At 40.9% G+C, this 12,306-nt stretch overlaps 1 protein-coding gene across 1 annotated transcript in view; it reads left to right on the top strand.

Annotated features, from left to right (window-relative positions):
• LOC144762934 (xanthine dehydrogenase/oxidase-like) overlaps positions 1 to 12,306 on the top strand; it is a 575,825-nt gene that overhangs the window by 145,092 nt on the left and 418,427 nt on the right. The gene's annotated exons all lie outside the window — the stretch shown is intronic.

Below are 12,306 nucleotides of genomic sequence, written 5' to 3' on the forward strand. Positions count from 1 at the left end.
GAGGGGCAGGCGCCAGTCTTGCGTACCGGAAAGAGGTGTAATAAATGTGTCAGTCATCTGCAAAAAAATCGAAATCCAAGATTGATGCAATATTCTGGGATAATTAGCCTCAAGATAGCTGCTGCAGCTAATGAGACAGTGGAGATAATTAAAGATGGACACATTCTCAACGTTTTGAACATCTGCACTGTTGTACCAAGAAAGAATGCACAGCTGTGCACCAATGCATTCAGAAGGAATTCCTGGTCAACAGTGTGAAATGCAGCTGGTAAAACCATGGGAATCAGCACAGATATCAATGTTCTGACAGGGGTAGTGGATACCTCATGCCACATCTATATCTGTCCTCAATACATGAAAAGTGACCAAAGATTAAGATACTTACCTTCGGAAAAGCTCTTTCTGGTGGATACTCTTATTGGACCGCAGATTCTTCACCTCACATAAATCCCCGGGTGTCAGACACAAACACAAAAGCAGTGCTCCTCTGTGCTGGTAGTTGGCAACCTTGTTTCACTCCTGAAGTGATGATTGGAGCCGAATATAAGGAACACACATGGTGAGTTTCCTTTGTAAGCTTCAGATACGAACCCTATAAGCGAATTCGAAGCACCAGTGTGCAGTTTCCTTTTTAGATGGAAAGGAGTCCATTCCACAGATTTGTGAGTTGACAGGGTGGTGAGGAATCTGTGGTTAGATAAAGTATCAACCAGAAAGAATGCTCTCAAAGGTAAGTAACTTGTTCTTATGCATACTTTTAACCACCACTTCTTCACCTTGTGAATAGATAGCAAACTAGCACTTCAAGGTGGTGCATCTATGGAATGGCTTAGACTAAAAAGTCCTGCAGGATGGAAAGGGCAACATGGCCATCAAGGTTCACCTGACTGTCAAGGCAGTAGTGCTTTGTGAACATGTGCACTGATGCCCACGTAGCTGTTAGATATTGTGGGCATGTATTTCACATGCCAACGTAGTGGTAGCAGCCTTGGCTCTAGTGAAATGAGCCACCAGAAATTTTGGCAGCTGCTTCATACCCAATAGATAGTAGATCTTAATACAAACAATAACTAGTGTGAAATGGTCCACTTCTGCATCATCCCCTTCTTTGAAACAAAGAACCCCAACCAGAGCTGATCGCCCGCTCAATGTTCCTTGGTACAATTGATGTAAAAGCTGAGTGCTCTCTCACGGTCTAAAAATGGGAGTTTCTCTTCCTCAGTCGTGGATGAGGCAGAGCAAAAAAGTTTGAAAGAGTGATTACTGTCCGCTGTGAAACGCCATCACCACCTTCGGTAGGAATGCTCTGCGAGTCCATTACACAAGTTTGCCTGGGGAAAAGGTGGTATACGGATTAAACACCTTGTTCAGTAATATTCGCAATTTTATTAGTACTGTAACGTATATTTGTTATAAAGTGCTTTTTGTTGACTTTACTCACAAGGGTTCTATGAAAAAAAAGATTTTTAAAGTGAATCCGACAACCATTTTCCAGCATACTATAGGCGGCTCGGATCCAAACCTCCGGAAGCAATGAGATTGATGCACAGCGCCACTTATCAGCACGCAAAAGCACTGAATTGAGTTTTCCATATCCAATCTGGCACCTGGGAATACTAGGTAGGTGAAGAATCTGCAGTGAGAATTATCCATTGGAAAGCCCCAGTTAAATCATCAGCAGGTATTCATCCCACCTTTCGACAAACCCACATTTTGAGTAAGAATTTAACATTTTAAACTTTAGCTCGCAAGGAAAATGTTAAGTAATTAAAAAATAGGTGCTGCACTAACATCAGTGCAAACCATAAATAGGTAACGAATGCAATGCAGATTTCAAGATAAGGTTAATCTAATTTTATAGTGATATTGCAAAATGCCTTGCCTAAAAAACAGAACCAAAAGATGAGCACAACCAAAAGATGAAGAAGACACGAAAAGAAGAAAGACAGGTAGATTAACTGCATTATATAAAATTTAGAGCCTGAGAAATATTAGGCATGTAAATGCTTACAAAGAATACACATAATCCCCTTCATCTGATCCCAAAATTCCACAAAACCACACTGAAAGACCTTCCAAACTGTACAACGAAGAACGTCATCTCCTGGCAATGACAGCCACTCTTGTAAAAGGAAAGCCATGCAGCACCTATTGTTTACCTTCTTCATCGGAGTCAAGACAAGCTTAGTCTCTTAGCACCACATTATCAAATATGGCAAAATGCCCAGAATGATAAGTAGTACACCGATACCCAAGACGCGAACAACGCCACTTTGATGCGCTTTCTGGAGCTTCAGGCTAGTGTTTTGATTATTAGTTCTACTCATATTTAGTGAGCTCAAAACGGTTCATCTCAAATACTGCGTGGATTAGCAGGACAATCAACAATACAGTACATTTCAAGAACTTTACCCTGGAAATGAGGTGGACTACAATCTCCGTTAAATGGACAACGCTACTGACCATGTAATATACACCGCAAACACATGTGATTTAATTTTCCTCAATACTAGTTTCACAAACAGCTTCACTTTTGGAGTTCAGTTTCTGATAAGGATTAGTGTTCATATTAAACCCTCTTGTGTTTGCTGTGTACAAATTTAGCTATTGACGTCCCTCTATGCTGAATATTGTGCGCCACTGTACTATATTTTATTGTAGTGTAGCTCCTATTTTCCCAATAGGCTCTGCGCATTGGAATAGTACCTACAGCAGTAAAGGCCTAGGCCAGACGTTAACTAGGTCTACTACTGTCGATACTAGACTTAATTTTTGGGTTTGCCAGCTAAGCTCAGAGTTCGCTAGAAACTTTCTCGAATGTTCAAGGAAGGATTAACTCCCCTGATTAGACAAGAAGGGATTTAGTTTCTGACAACCATAGAACATGACAACTTTGCTCTCCCCTAATCAAGAGTCAATCTCAAGAGTCGTGTGAGCACAAGGCAATTATTTTACTCAGTCAGTACGTGCATTCTTAGTCTCATCAGAATGTAGAGAAAAGGAAGAGACGGGCGTGTTCAATAAAAGATGTTATTTATTGATCAGTCTCTTTTCTCGTACAAGAGAAATGGATCGATATTATTGCAATACTTATAGTTAAGTAAAGTGCATACATTAGAAGCAATAGTATAAAATAATACTGTAAAAACATTGATATGGTTTCTGAGCCATATGATGTTTAAAATGATTAAAATATATTTACATACACATATACATTTGACTAAACGTACTCAACTGGTGTTTCTAAATACGCCTACCCCGTGTACCTGACCTAAGTCTAATGCGTGGGCGGGAATAGGAAGTTACAGTTTAAGTTAAGTTTGTTTTTGCCAAGTGAATAACTAAAGAATTCTCGGTGAGGGGTTATTCAGTTCTGTACCTGGAATTTAGGATGAATGAGGAATGGTATCTCTTTCTCTGCTCTCGATATTCCAGGCTGCCTGCGAGGGCTGCCCAGAAACGCCGGTGCTGGGTCTCTCGGCTTGAGATAGCAGCGCATCTCTCAGCGCGTCAGGAAGGCGGGGCTGCTGCCAGCGGGGTCTGCTTCTGCTCTCGGCTTCGGCAAGTATGGCTGCTCCGTCTTGTCACCACGCGTGTGTTTGCATAGGGCAAGGTCGGCAATATTTATACCTTAAAGGTGCCGGGATTGACGTAAGGATGGACATAGGTACGTCAATAAAGATGTCATACGACTTGCTCGTTAGCACATTCTTTACTAAAGTTCTCTGTGAAATCAAAACAATGGCCGCACGGATTATCCAGGTTGTCATAGGTTTGATTTGTTATGAGAACGTCGTATGCCTTATCAGGGGCTGGAGGAATGTCGCTTGTCTAATTAGATCTCAAGCGTTATGACCTAATCAGATAACACGTTCCTGTGCCGTAGTGTGACTGCGTCAGATAACGGTATCTGCATCATGGGGGTTTTCTTGCCTCATGGGCTGACTGTTAGTTAACTAGCTAGGTAGTTTAACCAGAATAGGGTCAGGAATAGGGGGATCGATTCAGAACCTATAGAAATACACGACACCCACTCCACGCTAACTATGGTCATATCTACTAATCTATGCATAGTATAACATAGTACAACATACTATAGAGTATAGTGTATACCTTACCACCCCAAAATACATAAATGCATTTTGAAATTTTCAAATATACTGAAAAATTGCAGTCATATATTGTATGCACTTAAGCTATGAATTAAATGCAAAAGTAAGCACGCATTTTATGCATTATTGCTTGTTGGTATATGAGAAATACACATGAAATGGCTCTTAATATGGCTATACAGAAAGAAAAGTCGAAACCATTTCATCACATAATAAAATATTTGTGAACATACCAGCGGGCAGCTAAAGTCTATATAAAGTATCTAAAAATAGAAATCTTAGTTCTCTAGGAATAGTTTCTTACTTTAAGCAGAAGATCAGTGTCCCGGAAAAAAATATATATAAAAAAAATTTTTTAAGGGCTTGCTGAAAAAAGTTGCTGTCCGTGAACTGGATTGTAATTGTTCATGTGACTTTATTTTTAAAGTTGAAGGCCGAATTCAGGGAACGCCGTGTGCGAGTTTACTCAAAAGTCTCTATTTCTGTTCCGGAGAGAACATCATATCATTCAGGCTTTCGAAAAAACTGTCAACAGCTTCATGGGAAAGTTCCATTAAGTCGGAAATAGGGGTAACCATGCATTCGTGTGCATGATTGTCTCCATTGACATTCTGATTTGCATTGCTGACAGAAGGTCGTACCTGTTCGATGCTGCTTTCATCTTGAACTTCACTACTCTTCAATCGCAGTGGTGAAGATTCCAGGAATGCCGTCATCAGAATTGGCAGCCTTTGAGGGCAGCACAGTGCGTGAACCTTGGTAGGAACCAACAGTGTATCTGCATCCACCGGCGCATCCGATTGTAGCGTCAGACAGGTGTCTAACACGCATTCTTCTCCGCATAGCAGACACCTTAGTACAGGTAAAACACACCTTTGCCACATTGGTCGAAATGATAGAAACCAAGTCATGTTTAGGTCTCTAAGCCGGGAGAGTCCCAGGATTTTTGATATCCGGTCCCGGTATCCAATGGCTAGGATCGTATCTTCCATTGTCGCGAGAGTTTGATCTGTGACATGGGTTGCCATAACGGAAAATAAGGACTAGGAATAGGATTCCTGCAATTAGTCCCAGGATCAGGGGAAGTCCGCCAAAAATCGAATGGACGAAATCTGGAAAAATACCCAGTATGGCTTTGAATGGTGTTAATGCCATCGAAAATACTGTCTTAAATACCTTTGAGACCCCAGTGGTATCAGAAATATTTAAGATTTCGCTCAGGATTTCCGCGAAATGTACGGGGGAATTAGTTGATAATAATGTATGTATCTCTGCAGTCGTCCTTGCGACTTGTAGATCATACGTTTCTTTAGATGACGTGAGCCTTGTAGGCGTCTGAAGAAGCACTGTTTTCATTCTGCTCAAAGTATCTATTCGAATAGAAGTAATTTTCAAACCGGGCCATGCCCTTGCCTCCCTGTCTGGAAAGGAGCTGGGGAACAAAGAACGTCCACAGCACTTGACCTTCGCCGTCGTAGTGACGAGATAAGGAGTCCCGGGCATAAGACTACAACATCTGCGGTCTACAATAAGAATGTAACTCCCATTATAGAGTCTTTGAAAGAATGGTTCTATTTCAGTTGCAGGTGCGCCTTGCTGGTGACATGAAAGGTTGTATGAATTCCCTTCACAGGCTCCGTGCAAACTAATACCGTTACACAGAAGCGTGCCGCTTAGTGACATAGCACAATTGTTGCCACTAAGAAACACTTTCTGTCCTTTGTTACTGACACATGCATGTGAGTAGGGCAGGTTCCAAGTTGTTTTAAGGTACCCCTTTCCCAATTTCTCGTACATGCCAGCCTGTATATATTTTTGGCAGTATTGAAACCTGAAGGTTGAGATTGGAATATTTATGATTCCGTGGATTATCCATTCACTGACAGGTCGTTCTGACATTGTCATTGGTAATCTTTCTAGTTTTTCAATGCTCAAGATTGTATAATCAGCACCCTTCTGCGCCATACCGATTTGTCTATCAGTAAGGTTAAAGATTTGGAATAGTGACGTTGTGTTGATTAAACGCCAAGGCACATAGCCTGAACGCAGATTTTGTAACGTCCAGCCAAGCTGTACAATAGAGCGCAATTGTGACTGTCCATGTTGTAATAACAGTAAGTCTTGCGATAATATATCGATTGCTGAAGACACAATGCTGTCCAATGAAAAAATTCTGGAGGACAGAGTCATTAACCCATTGTCCACTACAGAAAGTGATTTTTCCAAATTAATACGATCAATTTCACGTATTCTCTCTGCTGTCTCAATTTGAGTAACCTTCCAGGCCTCATTGTATGCTGCATATACAGAGGCTGCTATGAAACGCTTATGACGCTGTTTGCGTGGTCCCAGTATGAAATCACGCAAGTCAGCACCATCAGTAAGTAAAGTTAGGTGTTGCTTAATTTCAGGCAGTGTGGAAGTTTGTAGCCATTGAAGGCATAATTTGCCCACACTGTAGGTTGTTATTATCCCTGGGTGATGTCTTTGGGGATATCTAGGGTCTGGCCTGGTCATTTTGAAACCCTGTGTTTTATTCAGGAATCTATCTTGACAGTTATTTGTATCTGTGGGCCAGATCAACCATTGTTTCCAATCAGGATGTGTTCTGTTTTGGTTAAGTATATGGTTTATGTCTATTTCTTCATCTGTTTCAGAGCTATTGCTAAACATTGTTGGCTTTGGAATAGACAGGTTATTTAAATCTTTGATTTTGGCTAAGCCAAGACAGGTGGTTTGTTGAACCGTGTCATTTAAAAATATCATTTGTTCTGGGATCATGCAGGCTCTAAACAAAGCTTCTAAACCCTGTACTTGCCATTCTTTTGTACCCCAAACACTTTTCAAATCAACATTTTTGTCCCAATAATCAAATCCAAATGTATTCATTTTTTCAAAGAACGAATCAGAATAAATCAATTTTGTGTTGGTTATCATGGTTTTCATCCCTGTCTTGTTTGACAATTTGTAATAAAATGTTTCAGCATTAGTTATGTTAAAACCTGAAAAATATGAATATTTGTCATAAACGGTTCTAGAGCTCCCTTTTGGAGGTGTAGCACAATGTTCCCATTGATTATAATTTAAAACATTTCTAGGTTGTGCAGATTTATGCAAGAAATGGTTACCATAATGGTTATAGCAATACATACTATCATAATTTGTAGAACCCTGCAAATAATCATGTTTTGTAAATTTAGCAGACATTACTAAGTCCGACATCATATTATTTATACTTTCAAAGTCCCAATCATCAGCAAATGAGTTTGGTTTTGCAAAATCACTCAAGGAGATCTTGATTTGGTGTGGATATTTCAGGATCTCGACCGGACCATAAATTTCATAGTCAGTGTTGTCCCAGGCTACCCCACCAGGTATTGGAATTGCTGTGAAGTTGGCTGAAGAAAGTTCTGAAGAAAGTTCTCTTTTCTCGACGTGTGAAGATGTGTGTGGTTTGAGGACCAAGTTGATGTTCTGACTTGCTGTGTCCATTTTAGCATATTTTCCCTCAATGAAGCGTCCCAAGGTAAATACCATGATGAGCCAAAGTATGAGGATAAATGCACCAAAACCCACCCAAAATTCAATCCATGGAGAAATCAGATATGTTTCTTTTAGTTGTTTCAAAAGTTCCTTTGCTTTGTCTTTAAAGGATTTTGATGATGGCTGTGTCTTTTGTTCGCTGAAACCTTCAGAGGAATCATCGAAGTTGATTAAGTAACCAGATGCAGTTCTGTCAATTGTTCCAATTGGTTCAGGATTCTTGTTTTTTGCATTTTCACTTGGTACTTCAGTATAGATTGGTGTGTCTCTGCTAAATGTTTTTATTTGGGTTTTCAGAGGTCTTAGTTCTATTGCATTGTTGCATAGTCCTTGTTGTTCTTCTGTAGGCGTTTCGAATGTGATGAGCCTCTTTGATAGGACCTCTGTACTGGTAGCAAACCTTGGTGTTCTGCTACTTATTGGGAGTCCACTTGGCCTACTGTTTGTTATCGGCCACATGTTGTGGTTTTACCAGGTCGATGGATACAACTCGGTTCTCCTTTTTTCCAGCAAGTGGCGGTAGTACAACTGATCTTGTCCCGTTGACAGACAAGACAGGAACTGCTTTTCTGTAAGAAGGCCCAAATTCCTTCTTTACCGCGATCTTCTCCCTGACTAGATCCCCGACTTTTGGAATCCAGACAGGTCTTGCTGGGACAGGTGGTGAATCTTCAGTGGTCGTTGGCTGTTGTTTCAACTGTATGTTGCTCAGGTCTTTTCTTGTTTTGTTTAAGTCCTGCAAAATAGCCAAACGGTCTTTGACCTCAAAGGTTTTTTCTATTACCACTGAAGTCTGACTATCAAGGTCAGAGATCAACATCCTAGTTCCGAATAATAATTCGTACGGACTGAATCCCTTCAGAGAATTTCTTGGCAGGTTATTTAGACTACGTTGGACACTTATTAGATGTTTGACCCACCCAGCTCCCGAACCTAATATCCTTTCTATTATAGATTGCTTTCTGCCTTGGTTTTTTCTTTACACCGTCCCATACCCTCAGGAAGGAAGTGAGAAGATTCCCGCTGGGCTGTGCTCATTTGGCCATGTTTCCCCCCCAGGCTGGTTTGCCTGAGTGAAAGAAATGGTCGAACGTAGCATGCTCTTAGCGTATATGCCATTTAGACTCGCAAATCTTGTATAATAGTCCGGACGTCAGCCGAGTGCTGTGGATCTACATTATAAGTGGAAACTAGCCTGTATATGTTAATCGCAAGCCATTCTTTTTGCTGGTAATATTATCTGCCTTGATACGACGAGGTATTAAACTGCTTCTCTCCCCACTGCGATCTCTGTTGCAGTTTGGGCAGTTTTTTGCAAACATGGTGTAGTGCAGGCTCATGCCTGGCCACCAGTACCGTGATTGTAATTCTTCCAGAGAATCTTTTAATTTAAGGTGTCTGTGACCCTCGCCCATGTGTGCGTCTGCGATTAACAAGTTTCTCCTGTCCATGTTTGGAATCACTCTATCCCCCACTCCAGGGATTCGAGCAAAAGGGACGGAGTTTGCATCGATTATGTATGTATAATTGAGTGGATAATTGATCGGTAACGCTGAGCAGTCGCCTTTTGATGACGTTTTCACCGCCAGCAATGTTTCGCCGTCAATGTATTTTAATGTACGCTTTTTTCGATCTACGGGAGCCGGTTTACTGGCTGCCGCTGCGGCTGTTTCAGCCAATGAATTCCCTACAACGTGAACGCCATCACGCTGGTGACTCAGTGAGTGTGTCACGTGAGTCTTTGGTAGTTCTTTTTTCAAAAGAGCTACTTGTTCCCAGAGCAGTCTCTGCTTTATTGGTGCATCTGTGTCATCTTTGTAACCGTTCTGAATCCATGTCTGCAAATCCTTGTTATATGCTTTGACGCAGTAATATGAATCTGACACTATAAGTGTCGGTAATTCGCGATCCGCATTATCTAGCGCCATTTTCAAAGCTAATATTTCAGTTTGTTGTTCTGAATTGGTTTCTACTGAGTGTGTCTTTGTTAATAGAGGTCCTAGTTTACCTCCGCGCCACACTTCTTTTGTAATCTCACATGTGGGGTTGTATGCTTGTTCTCCCCAAACGGAGGGTTGAGCATGTCCGTCTGTATAGATTACACAGGCGTAATGTCGTAGAGGCAGAATGTCGATTGGCAGAGGATACGTCTTTTCATATTTTAGATTTTTCAATTCTTCTAGTTCTGGATCAAAGTAGTAGTATACTTTGTCCGTTGTGATTGAATTCACCCATTGTATCCATTCCGGATTCAATGTTGTTGTTGGTAAATTACACGGTGTTGTTAGTGCCTCGAAGGCTGATTCAGCTGTTCTGACTGTGATATGTCTACCATCAGCTATGTCTTTTTCTCTAGCTATTGCGGTTTGAACTGCTTGAACCATTTTTCCTTTGTTGCTGAATCTCTGTTCAGCTTTTGTGTACAAATGTGATTTGAATGCAATTGGTACCTTATCTCCCTCATTAGAGGTTAGGTATGTGAATCCGCATCTCCCTGGGATGACTCGGATCACAAGGTTGCGTGTATTATCACGGGTTTCTAATTTTGTTTTAATTAGCATGTCTGTTTGTAAGGATCTCAAAATTTCTGTGTGTGCTTGAGTCCAACTGGATCTTTTAAAGTCTGGTTTAATTAGATCATAAAGGGGTTTGACCCTTTCTGCGTAATTTGCAATATATGTTCTTCCGAAATTTAGGAAGCCTAGAATTGACTGTAGGTTTTTTAGTGTTTTAGGAGCTTGGATTACGGCACATTTCTCTAGGAAATTGTCTGCCAGGCTTTTACCTTCACTTGATAACTCATATCCTAAGAATAGGACCGTCAGATGGGCAATTCTGGACTTTTTGAAGTTGAATTTGTAACCCTCTGCAGCGAAACCAAGTATTATGGTGTTCACTCTTTTCAAGTGAGTCTCCAAGTCATCATCTGTTAAGTAAATGTCATCGACATAAGATAATGCTTCATCATCATATAGTTGTAGTAATTCTGTTACTCTCGCTGAGAATACCCCCGGGCGGTTCTTGTACCCCTGGGCTAACCGACAGAATTGTTTTTGAGTGCCATTTACTGAGAAAGCTGTTAAATATCTGCTCTCTGGTGCTATGTTTTGACAAAAGAATCCATTGGAGATGTCCAAGGTTGTTTTGTATTTTTTGCGCACTATGTTATTCATTAGTGCAGCACTGTGTGAGTTTTGCACTGCAAAGGTTTTGCAACATGTGTTAAGGTGTCGGTAATCCAAAACTAGACGATATGAGTTGTCTGGTTTGGCGACCGGAAACAAAGGATTGTTCATTTGTGAGGTGCAAGTTTCAATCACCCCCTGGTATTCTAGCTGATCTAGTATTTCATTTACTTGTTTTTTAGCTTCTTGCTTAATTGGGTACTGCCTTTGTGCAGTTGGTTGTGATTTTAACTGGATTTTGTGAGGAGGAGAATCCTCATCCCATCCTACATGATTTTTATATAAAGCAGGTGCTAAGGCCACTGCCCACTTTCTAGCAAGTGTATATTTTTTATGAATCGGTATTTGATTCGAGAAGGCAGGCATAATTACTTCTTCGCCATGAGGGCACTCCCTGACAAACTCTGGTGGCCAGTCTTTTTCAGCTAGAAGGATGTCATAGCCTTTGGAGAGGTTATCCCAAAATAGTCCCCTAATTTTCCTAGTCTTATCTCCCTCTATACGTAATGTTATCTCGTATATTTTGTGGGGCTTGCTAACTCTGGTATCTGCAGTTTCCACTTGAAGGTATTCATTCGTGTCCACTGTCTCCAGATGATTCATAAGGACTTTGCGAGCTATGCTCACCTCTGCTGCGCTGTCTAGCATTGTCTGAGCCCACTCTCCGTTTTTCAGTTGTGTCCTCAGTATTCTCGGCATTGTTAACTACCTTGATACTGGCTACCTTCTTTTTTGGAAATTGTGATTTCTTTTTCAGTTGAGCAGGTTCCTTGTCTTTGGACTTGGCGTGCTCTTCTGATCGTCCTCTTCTTTCCGATTTCTGCGAGGAATTCTGAAAAGATTGAGAGGGACGTGTATCAATGTCTTGATATCTATCAGGTTTTTTAATATTATCCCTATTTCTAAGGTTATATCTATTCCCAGAGGGGTCACTCTGGGGTGACCTTTGTCTCGGGTTTGGAGATTTCTCTCTTCGCCTAGGAGACCTTCCTCTGGACTGGAATTTCTTTTCTTTAGGATTGGATTGTTTATTTCCATCCCAGTTCTTTTTTGGTGAATTATTATTATTATTAAAAAACATTTTTTCTGGACTTGTAGTCAGTTGCGGTTTTACTGGTATTCCACCTAGACTATCTCTGCCTAGTTCTTCATAGGAATTTTCTATGATTCTGGCAATTTCAGCTGGTTGGTCTGCTATATCTGTTTCTTTTAACCTCTGGCGGATCGCCACGTTTGCTGCTTCACCTTTTATGTTGGCTAATAATATAGCCGAGACCTGCTTGAAGTCTTTCAGTAATTTCATACCAAGAGTTAAAGCAGGTTCTGGACCGTATTCATCTTGAATTTGTTTTAGCACATCTGGTATTACCGAAATGGATGGAACACCGTGCGTTTTTGTATAGATGGAAGCAAAGACTGTACCCCAAGTGTCACAGTCCTCAATGTGTGGTGCGATTCCCATTGGG

This window comes from Lissotriton helveticus, chromosome 6, assembly GCF_964261635.1.
Source record: "Lissotriton helveticus chromosome 6, aLisHel1.1, whole genome shotgun sequence".
NCBI classification, from domain to species: domain Eukaryota; kingdom Metazoa; phylum Chordata; class Amphibia; order Caudata; family Salamandridae; genus Lissotriton; species Lissotriton helveticus.